At 47.6% G+C, this 20,870-nt stretch overlaps 1 protein-coding gene across 3 annotated transcripts in view; it reads right to left on the minus strand.

Annotated features, from left to right (window-relative positions):
- The window catches only part of FAM163B (family with sequence similarity 163 member B), a 118,784-nt gene that overhangs the window by 56,163 nt on the left and 41,751 nt on the right, over nt 1–20,870 (minus strand). Inside the window, exons 1-2 of one of the 3 annotated variants that reach the window (XM_084649828.1) lie at nt 1,646–1,833; nt 1,301–1,396 (exon numbers count right to left, since the gene is read on the minus strand). The exons of 1 other annotated variant lie outside the window; for it this stretch is intronic. The gene's annotated coding sequence lies outside the window, so the exon portion shown is untranslated. Of the gene's footprint in view, nt 1–1,300; nt 1,834–20,870 lie in introns of those variants that run through there. One more of the 3 variants, XM_084649827.1, reaches the window with a different exon arrangement.

A 20,870-nucleotide genomic window follows, 5' to 3' on the forward strand; every position in this document is an offset into this window, starting at 1 on the left:
TTCATGCCTCATTACAACAATCTGTAACCCTCTAACCCCCTTTTTATCCTATGACTACAGGGGAGTTAATGGGTCACTTAACCTTCAGTGGTCCCTTGGAATATGTGTTAAGGACTTATGCTAAACTATCTGTTTCACCCCTGAGTACATTTCCCAAGCCTGTAGAAGAGCTCTGTGTAGCTCAAAAGCATGTCTGGGTTACCAACAGAAGTTGGTCCAATAAAAGATAATACCTCACCCACCTGGTCTGTCTTGTTATTGTTAGTCAAACATGCTTAGAAAAGACGGATACTGGAGCCATCACCTTTCTTGCATCCAGCTCTGTATTTCTCTGTCATATTAAACTTATGTCCTTTGATTGCAGTTCTCTGACCTGTTTCTCCACTTGGGAGCAGTGAAGTTTGTTTATCTTAATATCTTGGGTTTGGGACAATCTATAGAAACCCATGTGAATGCACCTGAGAGTTTCCCCAGGCATCCAGAGATGGAGCTCTACCTGGGGACAAATGCTTTGCCTGAGTGGGTGGTTCCTACTGGAGTGCCCTGGCAGATCGCTGTCCGGCGAGTGAGAAAAATTCAACTTCAGATCCACTCTGACTCCTGCAGCTGTCACTAAAGAGTATGAGAGAGGGAGAGCTAGCCCCAGAGTAGCTAATAATGGGACCTGTGTACTTATATAGCGGGTTTCCCTCCTGCCACCCAGAGAGCCGATTTAATGACCCTGCATTTTACAAAAACAACAAAAACCATGTTGAGCTTCCCGATTTTTTAATTCATTCCGCTCTCGGGGGTGGGATGGGGGAGGATTCATCAGTTTCCTTGACACGGGCTGAGCAGGCATAGTGTACAATCCTTTCTCCCTTGTCCCTATTCAATCCATTCAACATCAGGGGACTCCCCTCACCAACCTCCTTGCTGTTCACAACTGTATTGCAACAAGGCTAGAGTCTCCCCACTACCATCCCTGCATGTACTCCGTCAAGCCTTGTGGATTAGGGGTCAAATCTAAAGGAGTCCACGGTAGCAGCATCACTCCCTCCGCTGGCATTAGAGCTGTTTAAAAGAGGAGGGAGCAAAAACAGGTTTGGATGGAGGAAGAGGTGTGGGGGGAGTGCTCGGGGGTGGGGTGGGGGCCAGAGAATGAGAAGTAGTGTGGAAAGAAAATACTGTAAGGGCAAATGACCACGGAGAAGGATGAGGTGTGGATAGGGGTGGAGAGAGAAGGGCACCCAAAGGGAGCAGATGATTTGGTTGCAAATCAAAGAGCCTTTGCAATCCCCCCCCCCCCCCCAACTCTTACCTTTCAACATTGGAATTGTGCCTTGATCTCTTTCAGGCGAGGACCTCCCTTCGCAAAGCCTCCAGCTTGGAGAGCATCAATGCAACCACCAAATAACTAGAAAACAAAACAACCTAACTGCACGCGAGTCGTCCCGAAGACGGTGGTTTTAATTGGGGGGAGGGGGGGCACGCTCGCTCGCTCGCTCCCCGCCCAGGCGCTGCTACCAGCGGCAGGTCCCGCCAATCAGACCAAGGCCATGGTGGCTACGGAGCATGGCGCCCTCCTCTACTCCCGGCGAAGTTCCGAGGGGAGCGCGCCGGGGGCTGCGTGAAAAGAAACGCGTGTAAACAAAACAAAACCAACCCGCCCTGGACGAGCAGCCGCGGAGGCGCTGCCGCGGCTGCTGCTCCCCGTGGTGCTGAGGAGGAGGAGGAGGGAGGGAGGAGGATGCTCCCCGTGGTGCTGATGCTGGAGGACGTTCGCTGCCGCCTGAGCGCTAGTCCCGGGCATGGAGAGCGGAGCTGCAGGCGCGCGCGGCCCCTGGCTGGCGCGCGCCAGCCCAGTCCCCGGGGCTGGGGGGAGACACAAGGCGCACGCGCTGGGGGGCTGCAAGCGCGGGGGAGCTGGAGTAAGCCCGGTCTGCTCCGGCGCCCCTCCCCCCTGCCACCTGTGCAAAGGGAGCAGCAGGATCCCCTGGCTCCAAGGACGGTGCTGGCTTGTGCTAAGTGCAAGGGGGCGAGCTGGGGGTGGGGGAGGGCGCTAGGGAAATTGGCCCTCCCCCAAAGACCCTAAGTAGTTGCCCTGCCCCTGGGGCGCTGTCTCCCCAGCCCTCCCTGCTGGCCACAGCGTGCTAAATAACAGGCTGGCACTGCTCTGCCCTGCAACAGACCTGCCTGGCTCTGAAGCACCTTGGGGTGGTTTCTCCTCTTCACTCTGCAGTTTGGAGAGCTTCTCTTCCCGTGGCTTTTCTCCTCCCCCCCCACCCTCTGACACAGCTACCCCTACACCTTTGGGAGGCTTGAACTCCCATGCCACTGCAGCTTTGAGAGCTGCCCCTCCTTAGGGAATTCACAAGGCACTGGGTAGTTTTGCCCCACATCACATGGCCCTGACGAAGTGGAGGGGCCTGGGCTCTGGTGTTAGCTCCCACTGCCACTAGAGTGCCTGATCTGCCTTTGCCCAAGGTGCACTTCCCCTGTAATTCTGCTCTCAAAAGTGACTGTGAAAAACAGCCTCTTCATATTTAACAGACCCCCTCCCTGTGTGAATTCACTCCAAGGGGCCATTGGAGTTACTCTGGCTTCACAGCAGTGTAGCTGAGGCATTGTCTACACACAAAAGTGGTACCACTTCAACTAAACCAGTATGTATACTGGTATAGCTAGCCCCATATGGGAAAGGGAATAAGCTATAAGGCATCATTTTGCCAATATAACTGCATCCACATGAGGGGTTGTACTGGTATAATTATTTCAGGAAGAAAATTACACTGCTAACGGTACAAAATTTTGTGCAGATCAGGCTTAAGAGTAGAATTTGGCCTCTGTCAATTTGGTGACTAAACTTCGTTTGTGCTTAGGGCTCTTATTAGCCTTGCCCAGCCAGCACAGCTAGGGGAAAAGGAACTAGATTCCATTCCTTCTTGTGCATCAGCAGAATCACTGACTAATTACAGGGCCCATTCACTTACTCCTTTACAAATCCAGTGAAGTCAACAAGGGCAGAATTTGAAGATGCCTGTGTCACCGAAGGCACAATTTGGTCTGCGGCTCCTTCATTACTGAAAATGTGAAAGGAGGGATCCCGCTTGAATCTCATCTCCCTGACTGAGTTTGCAGGGCTGGCAGTTAGGAAAATCAACATTTTTCACTTAAAAACCAAGATCTTTTTTTTTATCATGGAACTCCACAATGCCCTTTAGACAGTGGGTGTTTCACATTTTAAATTGCTACCTCAAATGCAGTTTATCATGAACTGTGTTTTTGGAAATGGTTCAGTGAAATTTATTTCCCTACCACAAAACTTGAGTTTCTTCCCTTTCCTCACATGATGAGAATTTCCTGCTATACTCGCTCAATCTGTGCTACAACCTGTGCTCTTTAAAACACACATTCCTAGTGCTCAGCTGCCAGTTAAGAGGGGGAACAATGTTCTTCCTTTGAATTTCAAGTGCAAGACTAGTCCTAGGTTTCCAGCTCCACATGCAATTAAACCACACTTGCCCCCTGCCCCACTCTTCCTGCAATTAACTCCCCCATCTCTGTTCCAGTGACCTCCCTCTCTATCCACCTGCAATCTGTGGTTACATCCATCCTCTGCAGTTCTCTGGTGCTCAGTGTTTGGATCACGATGGGATAAGAACTAAGCACATAATATGCAACATTAGCAATGATGACTCACAAAGTTTGATTAGTGTAAAGATTGTTGTGGCATCTGAAAGCTCTCATTCTAAAGAAATGTAATCGAGCATAGCAGAATCCAGGCAAAAACTTAAAATTTCAAGTTGCTATTCTTTAGTATTTCTATTAGAAGTATGTTCAGAGATCCTAATCACGACTGGGGCCCCACTGTGCCAGGTGTACACATCCTTGTGCCCCCCGAAAGATTGCAATATAGGAGCACCGTCTACAGCAGTTTTCCCAAAGTACTCCAGTAGGCCTCAGTGAGTCTGACCCTCTTTCTGTGAGGTGCACAGTGCCTTTAACTCCCACTGGGAATTGCGGTTGCTCGGCATTACTTAGGAGGCACTGACAACCTTGCCTAATCATAACCTTTGTCATAAAAACTAATTGCTAAGTCACCTTGATGACTTGAAAATCATCCAAGTGCTTGAGTTGGAAGGCGCCCTACTGAAGGCCAGTGGCATTCTCCAGGATTGTTTCAATTATCCTTGAAAAATGAGTGGGTTTGGACTTGAGAATGTTCACTGATGACAGTTCTTGACTTTTCCTTAGCAAGCTTGAATTTCCATTGCCTGGACCATTCTTACAGCTGCAAAGTTATTCCTCATATTTAAGTAATTTTTTCCCCTTCTGGAGTTTTAAGCCCATTACTTCTTGTTCTGTCCTCGTTGACTATTGAGAATAATTGGCCCCATCCTCTTTACAGCACATCTGCTCTTTAAAGATGGTATTGCTTACAGCTCACTTTTTAATCTGCAGAGAGGGGAACAGTTGCATTTAATTAATTACTCCCTAAATAAACTAATTACTGCCAGTAATTTCAGCACACTTTGCACACAGTTCAAACACCTGTGCAAAGATTTGAAGTATAGACCATCTTGTCTATTGACAAGAAGTGAAAGAACCAAGCAGGAAATAGCCAATTTATATAGGAAAAGTCCATATGAGATTTGTTTTATTGATGTTATTGGCTAATATTGAAGTTACTACACCATGGTTACTTTTCAATTTCATTTGACGTTTGCTTGGACTCAGGCTAATGTGTGTAATGAATACTGAAACATCGTGCCAAGAAAATTTGATCTTGACTCTGTTTTACTTGGGTGGGTCAAATGTAATTGCTGAGTCATTTATCATTGCAGCGTGGTTCGGATATGGGAAAAGTTCTCTGTTTGGGCCATTCATTTTGGTTTAGAGGATTGTATTCTAGTGTAAAAACCAAACAGCTTCTTTGCTTCCCAAACTTCTGCTTTAATGTACGTATAAAAGTAGTTCTCCAGTGAGTTGAGGACAGGACTGGTAGCAAGGGCCACCTGGGTTATAGCACTGGTTTGGATAGGGATTGCTCGGGTAGTTTTGAGCAAGCACCATATCTCTATGTCTCCATTTGTAACACTGGGCTATTAATACTCACCCCATTGTATAGGGGTGTTGTGAGGATCAGTTAACCAGTTTATGAAAAGTGCTAGAATTATTTGAACTGTGGCAGCGTCCAGGAGCCTCAGTCATGGACCAGAACCCCATTGTGCCAGGCGCTGTACAAACACAGAAGAAAAAGACAGTCCCTGCCCCAAAGATCATACAGTCTAAATATCTGAAGACTAAAAGTGCTAAAATATCTCAGGGCTGTTTAACCAACGCCTGGTAAATCACACATTGGCAGTCTAGATATCGTTTGATCTCTCAGAAGGCTATCCATTCAAAAGCAGCTGGCTGGCTTCCACATTTGAAAAGTTTCTGGTGTCCCCCAAGACCAGGAGATAAACAGAGTGGGAATTAGGCAAGAGCTCAGTTTTGCATTACTGTACAGGAGGTTTCAGATTATATAAGATGGATACTAATCTGTTTCCCTCTAACCAGCAGTAACAGATTATTTACCATCTAGCTCCATTGGTACATTCACACATTCAAGCACCATCCCTGCAGCCACAAGTTCTGGGTTTATCAGATGCATTGCACAACACAGCACCAAGCTGTTACAGCCCTGTCTGAGTCCCCACTAGGGCAGAGTCACCAGTCTGTTGCAATAGGTCCCAGCCTTTGGAGCCCACGTGCTTCCAAGCCAGCTAAATCTGGGCAGAGTCCAGACACCATATTAGAGATATCACACAGGAAGTCTGTGGCAGACAACGGAATTGAACCTAGTCTCAAGTTTCAGGCTTGCACCATAACCACTGGATCAACCTTTCTCCAGAAAACATATCACAGTGTGCTCCAGTTAGGGAAACTCAGATTCATCCAACTGCCATGACCCAGTGTCCCATGGATTGCTCTGAGTTCATCTGAGATCCACAGTTGGTAGGAATGTGGAAGAACCCAAGTCTGAATGCTGCCATCTGCAGTGGAAATACTGAAGCACTTCAGAGTTTTCATATTTATTTTCAATACTCTTCAGACCTCACTTCCATAGTAACTTGGTGGATGATAATTATGCCACTTCTGTATTCAAGCATCTTTCAGCAACACCAGTTGTTCACTGGACACAGCTCAAATCAAACAGATGGCCTATTTGGGATAGAGCAAAACACAAGTGGAGCCGAAATAGAGCTAATTTTGAGCGGTGGGCTCCCAATACTGGGACATGTTCACAGAGTCTTCTGCTTTGCCTGCTGCAACAGTGACTCAGATTTGGTTTGTAGAACTCCAACGTGAAAAAACAGAATCAGCTTTTTGTAAACAGTCCATATATATATAATACACATGCATGTACACACAGACACATATATGTGCATAGATATAGGTTACGTGATGACTATTATTACAGTACAATATGCACCCCTGTCTGTATAAGCATCAAGTGGATTTTGACTTAGAGGCCAGGTATGTTAATTAAAGATGGATTTTCATAAGGAATCAGTATCTGTAAAATATCCATTCATTATGAGCTTGGCGTTATCATGATAAATTTGCATTGAAAAACCAAGGCATTATATAGGTACCCCAAATAGAACTAACATTTTAAATCCCGGGCTCTGATTTTAAAAAGACAAAACATTTTGGTACGTAAAAAATCTGCACAGGTTTACCTTCATGTAAATGGACCTGAATGCTGAAGCCCAAGGCACAATTGAATCAGAGAGTGTTTTGACTTAGTATGAACTACATAAAACCTGATTAAGGTCCTCAGGATCCAGCCCATTATAAATAACCATGTTAAAATCAATGTGGGGACTAGCATAGACCAACTATATGCAGAAAGTTCAATATGAAGACTGCTCCTCCACCCTTAAGATCTGTGACAGTACATTAGCTGGTGCATCATCTCTGCACAAGATGAAATTAGCACAAGGCCTGTGTACCACTTGCATCCCACTTAAACCCTCAAAATAGGGTTTGTAGACTTAAAAGAGGTACAGACATTTTGCTCGTTCTCAGCATGGTGGCAAATTTCATCCACAGGGAGCAAATTCTGTTCTGTGATACATGCTTGCATCTCTTTTTGAGTCACAGGGAGTTTTATCTAATGTACCTCTCTACAATTTTATATCACGCTCATCACCATGGTTTCTGTGTGAATTGTGTGTGCACTTCTGAAGGCAGAATTTGGCCTCAGACCTTCTGTAATAACAGGGATTGACTGGATGAGTTAGGGAGAGTAGCTGACACAGATTTCTGGTTTCTTTCTCAGATGAGATCAGTGCTTCAATCTTACTTTAATGTAATCTCTCCTTTATTTTTCAGCTCTTTATCCAGACTGGCTAAGAAAGGCAGGATTGCCTGGTGTGTAAAGCAAGTCATTGAATCTCTTCATACCACACTTTGCCCACCTGTAAAGTGGGGATAATTCTACTTTACATCTGTTTTAAAAATGAATATCTATTAAACGGGTTGTGACCTCGGGCTGACAGACACTACAGAAACATCATCATCATCAATTAATATTGTCCTAGTATTTCAAGTAATTGAAGTAGGAAGACAATCGCCTACTTGGAAGATGATAGAGATAGGGTAGGCAAGACAGTGTCCATCTGGCAAATAAAATAAATAAATAAATAAATAAAAAGACTACTCAATGCAGAAGAAATTCACAGTTAAAAGAATGACTTCTGTTATTTTACTCAATGCAGAAGAAATTCAGAGTTAAAAGAATGACTTCAGTTATTTTACAAACCTGGCTGCTAGACTTCTCAGCCACAGGGTGCGCCATGTAATAGCAGAAATAGCAATAAAGGAGATATTGCCAACCCCAAACATTAAATAATCTTGAGGTTGGCTTAAAATCATGACATTATTAAAAAGGATAAATTTGGGGCTTATTTTATTTGTTTTCTGTTTTCTGAATTTCTAGGGTGCACCTGGGACATGTTTTCAGGCTTTTCTCTGCAATCATGAGGGCTAGAAGTTGACTTTTTAAAAAAGATCAAAGCTGAGAGTCTCACCTAATCACCTGACTCCAGGAGCTGGGGCTTTGAGAAAAACATCAAATATCACTAGACTCATGATATAATCATGAGAGTTGGCAACACTGCAATCATGCTGCTTTATTTTTTAAAAGCTAGAAAACACATCAACAGCTTTAAAGTTCAATCCATATCTGAGCCTTTCACTAAATGTATGGGGTAAAATTCTTGACTATTGTGGTCAATGCGAATTTTGCCACTGATTTCAATGGGGCGAGGGTTTTACCCATGAGCTCTAAGATGAACCAGGAAAAATAGTGGTATGGAAGTAAAACACATTTTCATCAGCCCCCTTCCATGCATTTCTATGTCAAAAGTCGAGCCCTTCAAAAGCAGAAATCAGTTCTGCTCATTTCCATGGTAACTCAGATTATGAAAAGACTGTGTTTATTCAGCATCTTTTGACTACAGTTAGTCAAGTGGACAACACTCAAATCTTGCTGGCCTCACTGCTAAAAAAGAAACATTTCTAGGGAGAAAACTAATAAAGAAAAAGAACTTTTCTCTTGAAACAGTACCAAAGTCCACAGGTTCTTCTAGGCCTTTCTGACAGGAATGAACAGCCACTGTTACGGCATGGGATTTCATTTTTTATGCGTGGTAAAATTTGCTCCTGTGCAGAGGATCCAGAACAAGGCTTGTGCACCAGTTAAGCCTGCCAAATAGCTGTGTTTACACTAGGAGATTTTGCTGGCACAACTATGTCAATCAGGAATGACACCCCTTCATCTCTCACCAATATAGCTATGCCAGCAGAAGTCTGTAGTCCTAGGCTTGTGGCCCAACCACTGCACCATCCTGTCTCTTGGGCTAAAGCTAATTAGCAGTATCTCTAAAAAAGTCTCACTATAGGCATTAAAAAATTTAGAAACTATTTTTCTAGTGCCCAGTAAGTCCTGCTTAACATCAAAGGAATCTGACAAATTATATGCAGTGATGAGCTGCCAGAAGCTGAAAAACCGGTTCCTTCAGCTGCTCCGGGTCTTTGGCGGCACTGAAGGACCTGCTGCCGAAGTGCCGCTGAAGGCCCGGAGCAAGTGAAAGACCTGCCGCCTGCCGAAGGCCCGGAGTGCTGCCAGGTGAGTAAAAATTCTCAGGGGAGCTTCCCCAGCCGAGAGTTCAGGCAGGACAGAAAGGACAGTCCAGCGGGCCACAGTTTGCCCACCCCTTTAACAACTGGTTCTAAACCGGCTTCAAAATTTAACAACCGGTTCGCGTGAACTGGTGCGAACCGGCTCCAGCTCACCACTGGTTATATGGTTTCAAAATCTTATAATCCTCATCCTGGCAGTGCAAGTGTCCCACTCTGTAATGGAGCTCTCGGTCCACAGGTAACACCAGCCTCAAACATTACACGGTGGGTAGCTAGTTCTTTAAAGTAGCATCATGTCTTTAAAAGCCTCCCTGTCATTCTGAGAGCTTGGCACACCATGTTGGACAGCACTAATCTCCTTGTGCTTCTGCCAGGAACACGACAGGTCTAACTAACCATAACGTGAGCTCACACACCCGCCACATTGACTGAAAATGTTGACAAAAAGGAAGGTATTCCCAATGGGGCCTGGGTGGCAAAGAGAGTTTGATGGTTCTGAGCACAAAAATCATCACATAATTTTGCACGATCCATCACAAATGGCCATCTCTGCTCAAGCGAGAACCAGGACTGGGATATCAGTGGCGCTGCAGGTACATAGGAAGAGCTGGGTGGGTTAATTTTTCTTCCATTGAAATCAATGCAAGTTTTGTCACCGACTGTAATGGGAGCAGGACTTAGCCCTGGAATTGCAGGGACATCACTGGACAGCTTCAAAGTGGATTTGCAGACCTTCCTGGGGCAAGCTTTGGAAATGGAGTCCACTCCTCCCTATGCACCTCCTCATGGCCAGGCGTGGCCCTTGCTGGGCTAGTGCTCCCTGTCAATGGTTGCTCCAGGGTTGTGAGCATGTAACTCGGCCCGCTGGCCAGGTCACAGACTTTAGTCCACCCATCCTCGGGTCACAACATCCAAACAAAAGATCAAAATTGTCTTTAACAGAAACAAAAAGCTCCCACTTTTCTGAGACTCTTCTTCTGCTGGTCCTTGGTTCTTCAGGGTCCCTTCCCATGCCTTCCTACCTGGAGAGCTTTGCTCCCTGCTCACTCAGGGCCCTGCAGGAACCTCCCAGCTCCCTGCAGTCTCTTTCCCCAGCTAAGCCCTCTCAGCCCCCTGGATCCTTTTATACAGGATTCCTCTCAAGTGGGGCTCATTCCGTAACCAGGGCTGGCTTAGCCTCAGGATCTCCAGCCCACCGGGCAACCCACCCAGTGACACACAGCATTTGCCTGTGTTGTGCAGTCTGTGCTAGTGATCCCTCATGCTCTTCAGCAGTATATTCCCTTCCAAAATAATAACACTAAAAAAGGGTAGAAAAATCAGGCATTTCCCCACAGCCAGATTGATGAGAAATAATGACTCATTACTGCACCGTGCTTTGGTTTTCAGCCTGGAAGGATTAGATTTATATCACTATAGGTAGTAAACGCCAATTCCACAGTACACACACAAACCAACGAAAAGATATTTCCACTGACGATCATCAACATTTGCAGGTAGACACAGGAAGGAAAATGTCGCTTGAGAACTTGTTAATTTGATGTAAGGATATTTACGTTGCATATTTTGTCATGGGGGGGGGTGGCAGTGGCCAAGAATGTAGGCTTTTGCTTCCCCCTCTCTTCTGCGCCATCACTGCCATCCGTTGAGCCTGCCCCATTGGAGTATTTTAAGAGCAGGGGAGGCAAACAGCTGACAGCGATGGCCAAGGTATACATGGTCCTGCCTCAGCACAGGGGGCTGGACTAGATAAGCTTTCGAGGTCCCTTCCAGTCTTTAATTCCTGTGATTCTACGATAGAACAGCATGGTGCATGGCATCCCTGATCCGAAACAACCTATAAGGAAAGATGAGAACACACTGGCTGCTGTCTATGCAAGAAGACAATAGTCTTAGAAATTCAAAGGTGCCGCGTATGGAAGAGAAGGGCATAATTTCAAAGCTGCACATGCTACACCTTGTCCCCCTCCCTAACCTTCCCTTCGCATAATCCTTCAGCTGCTCTGTTTGTTTATTTTAAAGATAACAGAGGAAGGGTAGCCTAGGAGCTGGAGTGGGGAAAATTGCTGAATATTTTGCTAACTCATTTTGCATGGTCTTCATATCTACAGAATTTCAAGTGATGAACACTGAAGCATGTGCAAAAAGGTGCAGACTATATGGGGCTGAAGGTTTTAGCTGTGCCATACATTTAAGTAGATAGCGTTGTCATTACTCTTTCATGGAAAGGAAGGGAAGCCAACACACAAAGGTCAGTGGGCTCCATTGCGTTACACATGGGATGGGAATCAGGAGACGCTGGTTCTTGTCCTAGTTCTTACACAGGCTCGCTGTGTAACCTGGGGTAAGTGATTTAGGGTCTGAACCAACCCGCACTGAAATCAATACAAAGGTCTGCTTAGGCCCTGCTATCCTGCTGATGAAATTCACTCCTATGCAGGGGGCCAGCCCAAAGCCTGGGAACTACTCAAGGCCCACATAAGCTCTCAACGTGGGATTTAAGTAGCAGCATGGACCTTCCTCTGGCCTCCTACAGTGGGCCATATTTCACATCCTGATGCCTTAAGTTTCTATCAAGTTGCCACAATATTTACCCAACTCCCAGTGGGGTTCAGGGGCTAATTCATGAAAGTTTGTATGGTACCCGCAGACTCTGGGATGGAGGATGATACAGAAAGACAAAGGACAATGTTATTAAATTACTGAAAGGCAAAAATTGGACTTGGTGTGTTTATAGCAGACCTCTCCTCTCAGAGAGTTCGGCATTCTTCACCTGGCCTACGTAATGAGGCATGGCAAGCTCACAGGCAGAGAGACCGGAGAGCAAACAAGTGGATGAGGGAAAGTCCCAAGAAGAAGGGCATCAGGAAGGCTGTGAGGAAGCTGACGTGGCAACAGGCTGGCCATGTCACAGCGAGAGCAGATGAAGGATGGGAGGTGAAAAGCTACTGCATGTTACAATGGAAACCAAGCGGCATTGCAGGGATGGCATCCACAATGGAGAGACAAATGGAATCATGTTCAGGCCAGGGATTGTAGCCCCAGAGTGAGACCTTCATTTTTCTGTAGCAGAATGAGCCTGCAGTGAGGAATTAATCCTGAATGCACCATCCGCTGGGGACATCATGTTAAGCTGCCTTCCAACTAGTGTAGATGTTGTTAGTTATTGAAAAGCAACTTCACAGAATATCAGGATTGGAAGGGACCTCAGGAGGTCATCTAGTCCAACCCCCTGCTCAAAGCAGGACTAATCCCCAACTTTTGCCCCAGATCCCTAAATGGCCCCCTCAAGGATTGAACTCACAATCCTGGGTTTAGCAGGCCAATGCTCAAACCACTGAGCTATCCCTCCCCCTCACTTCACTTTAGGATGGTTTTTTATTGGGGCTGGACTGTAATTTAGTCCCTATTGTATGTTTATATCTATTACTACCATTTTTTAAAATACAATAGTGCTTGAACTATGCAAGGTGCTTTCCATACACAGGGCATGGCACAAGGCTTGATCTTGGGGTCCAACTGAGCTCTGCTTGGTGCAGGATTGTGACGGAGAAGTACAGGGGCATAGATGGCTGTAGGCCAGCTTCTCCTATCACCAGTCATGGGCTACTCTCAACTGTAATAACAGAATGATCTACTGTCACCTTTACATGTGGCAAGATCCCTACTGGCTGAACTCCCTTCTGTGTATGGCAAAGTCAGAGGGGGGCCAAGGAGCTTCACATTAGGGCTCAGTTTTGATGGTGTTGAAATCTCACCAGCTCAGCGTGTGAGGTTTTGGCTCCAAATGGCCACCTCTTGCTGCTAACCCCAAAGTCTGATGTAATCAGGAGAGGATCGGGATGCTGGACACGCCCCTTGATCTGCAGAGCATGCCCCCGCTGGGGACCTGGTTCCCGGCCAGGCTCCACAGTGGCCTCTCTACTATCGCTTTCTTGATCGCCCCGCAGAGATCTCAGTGGGGGGACAGCACTGGCCAAGAACATGGCTCTCTATACTCGCCGCCTCCCCACTCTCTTGTGCCCCAGCACAGCACAGGATCTACCCGTCTGTCTGTCAACGAGCAGGTGGAAGCCACATGAAAATGCAGATTCTCAAGTTCTACCCTCTGAGGCACACAGGCATGACTTCCACTGAGTAACAGGCATGCCGTGCAACTGGCATGCACATGCAGCTGCATGGATTCCACTGGCTGGGATGCATGGGTGCAGCTGCAGGGGGCGAGAATCTCTTTTTGTCTCATGACTACTTCTAGGAAATGGCAGCCTACAGCTGCAATTGTTCCAATGAAGGAACCAATTTCAGTCCAATAAAAGCTCACTCAGTTCATATCGCTGTCATCTTCCAGATGCTGGTACGAGCCTGCAACAAAGCATTCAAAAGCTTTCAAGAAGCCCATCTGCATGGCTGAGGGACCCTGACACCAGCAAGCAGATAAGGGAAAACAATGCCCAGGATCATGGCAAGGCAGAGCATGGCTGCAACAAAGGAGAATCGACGGAACAAAGGGAGACGGTTAGAAATTATTGATTGCTGACTTCCCACAGGGTTCTCTGCACTTTGACAATCCGAATAACGTTTAACGCTCGCTTTTCACAGAGAGCGTTGCTGTTGTTTCCTTTTCTCAGCTGAAAGGGCCTCAAAAAGGAAAGAGCCCTAGGAACGTATTTTGAACGCCCCCCTCCTCAGCGAGGTGGAAAGCTTGCCTGGAGTGTGCTGTAGTTTGCTCTGTGAGCTGTTGCAAGGATAAGGCAGTGCCAGCTTCTACAGGGATGAATTAGCAAGGCCAGTATTGAGCCGCTTTCCCAGGCATTGTCCGAGGTTAGTTGGGATAAGTACCGTGTATAAGCCTTTTGCAAGTGACTGTTTTCTTGTCATTAGGATTCTCCATGGGAAGCTGTGTTATTTCTCTCAGCCTCTCCTGCTCTACTGGGTCCATCAGACAGAGAGAGCATGACCTGATGAACAGTGCTGCAAGTAGAAATCATTTCTTGCCGGTTACTGCACTCATGGGAGGGACATATGGAGGCTCACGTGACCTCCTCACATGACCCTCCATATGACTCCTCCCCGCCTTGACCCCAGCCCGGGGCCCCCACGCTCTCCCCACCCCCTCCAATATCCTCCTTTGTATATACAAACACAGGGGTGAAAGTAAGCCGGTCCAGTCCAGTACGACGTACCGGTAAGAGCCGGTACACAGCTAACCATACTGACAGAGGGCAGCTTCCCTGGGACCTGGCAATTTAAAAGGGCCCGAAGCTCCCAATTGCTGCCAGAGCCAGGGTAGTGGTAGAAGCAGCCGGGAGCCCCAGGACCTTTAAATCACTCCCTGGGGTAGCGGCGGTGGCCGGGAGCCCCAGGGCTCCGGCGGCAATTTAAAGGTGATTGGGTAAGGTTTTGATGCTGGGGGATATTAACCAAGACTGGGAGAACGAGAGGGACTCTCAGATCAAAGGGCGTCACAGAGATGTGGCTTCATTGTGTATGCCCCAGTGGAAGTTTGCCTGCGAACAGCAGAGACTGACGTGCTGTGTGACACTCCACAGAGCGGCCGGAACCAGTCTTCCAGTCGCTGTCTGTGCGCAGATGGGCAGAAAAAGAAACATGTGTGGGCCCCAGGAGGCCCAGTAGGTGCAGAAACACCACACACACCACACACACACACACACCCCGTGGCCCATGACAACCACCAAACCCCTCTCAACATATTTGCAACTCCACTGTTTCAGAAACATGGCAGGCCTAGAGGAGACCAAGGTAGAGAAGATGGTCTCCCCCTCAGACTCACAGGGATGTATCACTTGTCCTTTCAGTGCCCATACCAGCCTGGGTTTCTGTCTATCTGCCCTAGGTACTTATATGCCCCCTATTACTGCCGAAGCTGATTGCCTCTCGTCTTTAATGTCTTTAACCTCACAAGTAAGGCAGGGAAGGAAGGCAGTTCTATTATACCCATTTTCCAGTTGGGAATTGAGGGACAGAGGCCTGCCTTCACTGGAGTGTTAACTCAAGTCCCAGACAGGCACAAAACCCCTTAACTTTAGCATGCTGGAGGTTTTAAGTCCAGCTGGCTACGTCACTAGGAGGTAGAGCCTACAGCTGGCATCAGCCCAATTCGTCAGCTGCTCACCCGACCACTCTGCAGCCCGAGAGCTCTTTCACAGCCCGGCTGCCCTCACTTGGGCTAAGCGAACTCGAGAGGAGTTAACACTGCAGTGGAGACACAAGGAGTCATTGGCAAAGCAACAAATTGAACCCAGGTGTCCTGAATCCTAAACTAGTGCCCCAGCCACTGGGCCAGCCTTCCTTTGAGAGGAGGCTGTTCAGCCTTTCGGATGAGGAGATATGCCATCCCTTCCATGCACGCCCTCCACACCACCCTTCACCGGTAACGAGCAACGCAGCACACTCAGGATCTCAAGCCAAATGCAAAAGTTTCCCCCACGAGGCAACACAGCCTTCCTCTGCTTTTATGTATTTAAGCCAAACGTGCCTGGAGAATACTTCTGCCTCTTCCTATTATTATCAGCTATTTTAGGTGTTTGTGGAAATCTTTCTTGTTTATATAACAAAGTCACAGCCCAGTGTTTGCGATACCATATCCATGGTAACCCTCATATAGCATGCAGAGAGACGTAGCATTTCATTATGTGGATAAGACGCAGGAGGATTAGGAAGAGAAGATGGGGGGGTGGGGGAGAGAATCATCTCGAGGATGCATTGGAAAGACGCCTCGCCATTAGACTGGACTTTAAAGCAAGGCAAGAGCAGCGGTTCCTGTGACACTCTGGCCAATTGACATCCTTCATTTACCGCACTAAAGCCTCAGTGTCTTCCCGGTACCCGCACAGGAGCAGCCAGTCACCTCAAGCAATTCACGATCCCTCCAACGCCCTTTTATGCTGTCAGGGGACCATAATGTGTATGAGAATCAGGCCCTGGCCGCCAGGGTGAAAAGACAAAGGAGAAGGATAATAGACTGTACCTCTGCCAGCTCGCTCTCCCCCTCCTCTACGGCAAGAACTAAAGCAACACGACACAACTGGGACTGGCCAGTTCGATCCCATCCTGACGTCTTTACTCCGACAAAGTGCCCCTCGGAAGTCAGTGGGGAATTTTACCTGCAGGGTGGAGTGGGTTATTTTCCTGGGGACTGATTCTGACACCTGCCCCCAAATGCTGAGATTGAAAGGAGGGGGTTCAGATGCGGCTCAGGGTGAGGCAGGGTGTCAGAAGCTAGCCCTTAGTAAGCAACAAATCAAAGGAACAGCATCTGCCTCGCCAGCACAAAATCACAACGTTTATCGATTCTCGTGCTCCGGGGCTCAAACAAATCACCAGCTGAGGCAGGAAGAAATGTACCTTCTCTTTCTATGGCACCTTCCAATGACCGGAGTCCAGCATTGGCCAGCATGAGAGACAGGCTCCCAGATTAGATGGGCCGATGGTCTATTCTGCAAAAATTTGGCCCTGTCAGTCTGTCGCTTCCTTTCTCCGCTCTTCCCCTCTCCTGGTCCTTTCTTCTTACCAGTGCTCTGCCCTGCACCTTGACACACCTTCCAAAAAGCAATAGCCAGCAGAGTCAGCGGCGTGGTATGTACGCCTCTGGTCTATGATGCCAGTGTCAGTTCTCTCTGCTTATACCGGTACTGTTCTTTATTTGCCCAGCACCCTGAGAGCCAGGTGTCTGTTTGTTTGCAGCCAGTTCTCCTTGCGGCACTTGTTATTTGTTACTTTCTTAAAATAAAGTTTGCTTAGTCCAAAAGCCCCCTGTAGATCTGTAAGCTCAGTGGGGTGCCACTTGTTTACAACCAGTGATGGGTCTCAATTTCACTGCCAGGACGGGAGTGCACAGAGCCAGAGGCAGCCATTCCATTTTAACAGAGGTGTGTATAATCTACAGAAATAAAAAGAAATGATATAAAATAGTCCCCTAAAACTTTATTTTCAAGTGGCCTGTGATGAGAGACACTACTGGAAAGGCACTGTATGTCATATCAGTAAAAGTACTGCATACCACTGTCTGGAAGAAGATATGATTACACCGTGTACATTTATTATTACAGTATTTGTATCGTGATAGTACCTAGGAGCCTCAGTCATGGACCAGGACCCCACTGTGCTAGGCGCTGTACAAACACAGAACAAAAAGGCAAGTCCCTGCCCCAATGCGCTTACACGCTAAGTATAAGCCAGGAGACAGCAGGTAGATACAGACAGACGGGAGCACAAGGAAACAGTTAGGCAGTGGTCTCAGCACACCACCTGCCTCATCATTGTCAGCTTTTATATACACACAGGCAGAGGGAGACAGTGTTGTTCAGGATGGTCCACTGGGCTGGGAATCAGGAGAACAAGATTCCATTCCCAGCTGTGCCTCTGCCTTACTGTGTGACCTTGGGCAAGTCACTTTGCTTCTCTGTGCCTCGGTTTCCCCATCTATATAATGAGGACAACGATACTGATCTTCCTTTATAGAAACACTGATTTCAATGGATGGAAAAACCTGTGTGAGAACCAAGCACCATGCTGTATAAAGCCTTCATTCTCCCCAGGGACCAGCCCTACAGTGTTAGCTTCTTCTCCTACGTGTCACATCTCTGTCTCTGCCCTCTTGTAATTTGCCTTTTCCTGATGTACAGCCTGACTCAGGCTCCACATAACCTGATCAGCACCGAGGTAAATTTGATCAGGGCATTCAAGCATGGTACACAATCTTGCAGTGAATGTGAGCTGTGAATGTCAGAAGCCCTCAGGCACTGAGACCTGCTTTTTCTGTGTGTCCCATCTTTAGCAAAGCAGATGGCGAGTGTCCTTCCCCCCCCCCTTTCCAAATTTAATTTACATTTACGGTTCTGTTGCATTTCATTATAGCTGGAAGGAGCGCTGCCTAGTCCAATCCCTAATTTAGTGCATCAAGAGCGTTTAAACCTACTTACCTGTAAGTAACTCTTTGTTCCATGAAGGCAGTTTTGCCTCTTGCCGGGGGGGTACATGGAGCAACGCAGAGAAAGTGCTTTCTCAAGGTCCCGAGGACAAACGTCTTACAGAATTGATTTCATGGCTCTGGAAGTTGAATCTTGTCTCTGCGTAAGGCTGGGTTTTCATCCAGGGGTGCGGCTGGCACTACACGCTGCAGAGGCAATGGTGGAGTGGTCCTGGCATGTCTCCAGAGCTCAGAATTTAAACATACAGCGTATAGGGTGATGATTAAAGTAAGTCTCTGTGGGGCAGGGACAGGCATTTACTGCATGTTTGTACAGTGCCTAGCACAAAGGGGCTCTGACCTGTCTGAACTCTAGATACACTAAAAATAACTCCTTTTGCTGCAGGGACCCCAGGCACTTTACAGGTATTAAATGAGCCTTGCAACGCCCCCAGCAGGTAGGGTTTTCTTACTGCTGCCTGACAAATTGACAGATGGCCAAAGAGGAAGCTCTGGCTGGTCTAGGATGGAACTGTTCACCTCTTGAGTAGGATGGTCCACTAGGGTCTTGTCTAGCCCAGGGAATTTTAGGAAAAAGCCCCTACCCAAGTTAGTACCAGCTCAGCCACAGGGATGTTAGCACCAGACTTGCTGCAAACATGGGCATGGCTCCAGTGGCTTCCAGAATATTTATTTCTGTGTCTCCACGTGAGAGCCCCTAACGTCACCTCTTCATATCTCTGCATTTGCTTCTGAGGGCAACTCCCATTAATGTGGACACCTGGGACCCGCTTATCCAAATGGCCTCCTCTCGCCTCATACAAGGTAGGGGGAGGCGAGCTCATCAGAGGCACTGCCGGGCATTATAGGCACTGCCATGAACCACAAGAGCCATCCCAAGCTGACACTGAGTGACTCATTCTGCAGGGCTGGCTGCTTTCAGAGCAGAGAACCCCTGGCCTTTAGAAGGTCCCTGGCCTTGGAGATGAGCCAGCACCTGGCCTTGGCCACTTCATAAGGCTCATTTGGCTAATTGTGTCGGCTCCCAGGTTGGAGCATTGTTTTCCTCTGGTCTGGGTTGTTTGGTATTGTGACGGTTTATCGGTAGTCCCTGGCCCTTCTTATGGCCCCAATGTGCCCCTAAGGAGTCTGGCAGGGAGGCTGCTGGGGGAGGAAGCCTGGCTGAAGTGCTGCTCTGGTGATCTCCTGCGAGCATTATGGCCCCTTGGGGGCTGTTACTATCGGATATCTTCTGACTTGCTCTGGGGGGACAAATTGCCCCCCAGCCAGCTGAACCCTGAAGTAGTGGGGCATAGAGCCAGCTTTTCCTCCCCGCCCTCCTCAGGTCCTGCACCTCATGCAGCTTGACCAGATCCAGAGACTGAGCCATCGCCCCAAGGCCTCTTTTAGCTGCTTCTCCTAGACACTGACTTAACCCCAAGGGATTGTGATATTCGAGATTTACCAGCAGCGCTGGCAATTTCACAAGCCGTTTTTGGAACCACCGTCATCTCGGTTCCCTTTGGATTCTCTTATCCTCTCCCCAGCTCTCATCCCTGACTCTGCTGCCTACACTCAGCAAGGGATTGGGCTGAGTCTGGACGCTCACATCCTTCAGTGCCTCTCAAATTCATCTCCCAGCCTGCTCACCCGTAGCAAGGCCCTGTGTGTCAGAATCAGGGACGAGCTTGCAATCTTCCTGAGACTGCCTTAAAATAAACAGCCGGAAACAACGGGTAGAAGGAGGAATCCTTGCTCTTTGCCTGGATTCATGAGAAACTATTCAGGATAAGTTGAAAGAAAGTATTTTTCCCCCCCTTCAAATAAATTCTGGCTGCTTATCTCCAAAGTTCAGCTGCTTTTGAGCTAACTAGGCAGTGCCATGCTGTTGTACGGCCAATGCTTTCTGGGGAGAACAGCTCAGGAACTCCACTTGCACATGATGAGCGTCCGGGGGGTTCCTTCTAAGAGATTTTAGCCTTGCATGCTCGGGGGAGGGGAAGGAGAATTGGTTCACTAAGGAACCTGTTTTAATGGCCTAGTAAGGATAATTTTACCTCCTGCCTTGTAGGCAATTGAGCTTCTTATCCCATATAATTAGGAAATGGTACCAAGAGAAATGGAGAAGCGTGCACGTCTGTGGGTGGGTGGGAGGGAATTAAAAACAGGGTGAGGCAAAATCTGCTTTTCAGTCTCTCAGTGACGAGAGTCAAAGGAGAAATTGGTGTGTAGGCGCGTGTGTACACACATGCATGCACACGCACCAGCAAGAAGGTTATTTTGCGGCTTTCAGGTAATGATCTCAAAGCATTACAGGAACACAAATTAAGTCTAGCGCCTTCTCCATCCCTCGCAATCAGGCTCAGATAAGTAACAGCTCCTATTCCCAACTGGAGAAACTGAGGCACAGAGCAGTTAAGTGACTTTCTCTAGGGAAACAGCACATCAGTGGCAGAGCCAGGAACAGGCCCAGATCCTCAGGCTCTTCCTCTAGCCACCATGACACACTTTCTGCCTCCTAAAAAGTAAAGCTCGAGGGCCAGCTCCCCAGCTTGTGCAGCACAACACCATTCAAGTAGCCTGATTTACACCAGCTGAGAACCTCGCCCACTGAAAAGCCAGCGAGAGCGGTGAGAGCACGACTGAACTCTTCTCATGCCTGACCCACTCCAGACCATCCATAATCACTTCCTTCATGTAACGCTTCTATGATGTGCTTTTTCATAATGGACACAAGCAAAATACGAACTAACAACTTAGATCT

The sequence above is a fragment of the Lepidochelys olivacea genome, assembly GCF_965140295.1.
Source record: "Lepidochelys olivacea isolate rLepOli2 genome assembly, chromosome: 16".
NCBI classification, from domain to species: Eukaryota; Metazoa; Chordata; order Testudines; family Cheloniidae; genus Lepidochelys; species Lepidochelys olivacea.